The following is a 2,110-nucleotide window of genomic DNA, read 5'->3' as shown; positions in this document are numbered from 1 at the left end:
ATAAAACTGTGGATGGTTCTAGCCAGCCACAAGAAGGCTCACAGAATAAGTCATAGGCCTTCATGAGGAATAGTTTATATGAGAATCCATTTCAGCTTCTATGTGTTGCTATGTCAATCTAATCTGCCCAGGGACTTCAGAATCAGAAGTGCCGGCCCATGTAACTTAAACTAGATTAGCAATGGGACTGTTTCTTTAACCAATCAGATTTCAAATTCGCCTCACAGGGCCAGCTAGCTGGCCCACAATGATGTCAAGATTTTCTGTCCTCTGATTGTTTGGTCAGAGCAAAACTAGAAAAGGGCTTACGATGGAACTGAAACGCAGGTTTCACAGTTGCGGTTGTAGTGTAGAGGTTTTGGAGTTGTCTTAACTGGGTTTCTTACTTTAGTAAAAACAATATTCACCCTTAATACACGAAATACCTCTCTCTCTGTAATGCCACACGTTATTATATTGCGTTTTTGTATAGCATTGATGGTTTCTATAATTGCGACATGATAGTGGTGAATTAAGTTGGGTAAGTACCCACTGAAGGCCCAGGTACCAAATGCATGGCCCGCCACTGCCTAAGAGTAAATGTGTTGAGGAACATTTAGGCACACTGGCTCTTCACATCAGCACAGTATGTTTTATGAACACAGAAATTATTTCCTAAACCATATCATAGCCTCCATGTCCTCCTTTGTCCAGCTCACTATTCTGTTTGGTGGCTTGGATCCTGTTGCTACCATTGAGATGAATACCTTTTCCCTTGTATTTTGGCACATACACAGTGCATACTGTAAAGAAAACATAGAATGGCGAGCCACGTAAAAACCCGCTCGGGTGCCCAGTAGCCTGGCATAAGGACTATTTACATGCTGTACTCGATTTGTAAATAACAAAAAAAACTCCATAATCTTTAAACAGGTACTAAACAGTGAATAGAAACACGAATTTAACCATCTCAGCAACATTTGCTTGCATTCGGCGCAACAGATCTGTATGGTCTGGTGGCATCGAGAGCAGCGCGAATTAACAGGAAGTGACATCGCGCACAGGAAATCACATCACAGAAATAAAACTTAACAAAATAGAAGCTCAAAAAAAAAACAAGAAAGGGAGGATCTTAAACAGTTTGCATGACAAACCTGACGGCAGAGAATGGATTCGGTGAAATATATATATGAGCGATTAATTACATCTGCTACACACGGCCCGCCACTGGAATCCATACGCCCTATTCTCACAGTAGTGCATGCATACAGTATATCCCAAACAGAGAGGTGGAATGTGAGTGGCAGGCAGGTATGAAACAAGATGTACACACATTTACAACATGTGCATTAGAAGAATCATAATGGGTCCAAGACAGCAGAGAGCACAACCCCCCGCCAGGGCAGTTCAGTCTCCGCATAATGTGTCACATAAACAGTTTAAAGGACCCAAATGCAGCACTCAGGAGATGGAAAAGTAATTTGAAGATTTAATACGGGAATGTAAAAACGAAAAGAGGTATGAAATGAGTGGTGATGGTGCTGGTGAAACTTCAGGAGGGTCCCAGTTCGGCAACTGTAGTTGTGGGGATCTGATACGAATACATGGGGTACTGGTGAGCACAAGACAAGCTCTGGGCCCTGGACACATGGGAGGCAGGTGAGCTGCAGCCTGACACGTGGTTTCTGATGTCTCTATGCTGAGGGGTTTAGTTAATGAACTCAGTCATCATGTCTTCCAGTCTTGCAGGTGAAGAGCACTGGATTAGTGGAAGGTGCCCCAGGACACTGGATAGACAAACCAGACAACCAAAACAAACAAACGGTAGAAAAATATAACCTCCCTGCCACCAGACCATACAGATCTGTTCTGTTGTCCAACATAACCTCTTTGGTGGAGGTAATAAAAGGAGAAAATAAATGGGAGCAAATAGAAATCAAACTGCAGTGTGTAATTGTCATGATTCAGTTCCGCTGCTTCCCGTCCGGCTTTTATTTTGACATTACTTCCTGTTTTTTGTTTCACCTTAGTTTTGGTCTTTTTACGTTCTTCATCACTCACATTAGTTTCACCTGCTTCGTTATTTTTTGCACCTGTTTACACCTCTATTTATGAAGCAGTTTTTTGTTGT

At 42.3% G+C, this 2,110-nt stretch overlaps 1 protein-coding gene across 8 annotated transcripts in view; it reads right to left on the bottom strand.

The window, feature by feature from the left end:
• Positions 1–2,110, bottom strand: part of nlgn1 (neuroligin 1) — a 586,564-nt gene that overhangs the window by 532,407 nt on the left and 52,047 nt on the right. The window lies entirely within an intron of this gene.

Source organism: Monopterus albus, unplaced genomic scaffold (assembly GCF_001952655.1).
Source record: "Monopterus albus unplaced genomic scaffold, M_albus_1.0 scaffold230.1, whole genome shotgun sequence".
NCBI lineage: Eukaryota > Metazoa > Chordata > Actinopteri > Synbranchiformes > Synbranchidae > Monopterus > Monopterus albus.
The sequence above is the reverse complement of the archived record's forward strand: the minus strand, read 5'-3'. Positions and strand labels throughout refer to the sequence as shown.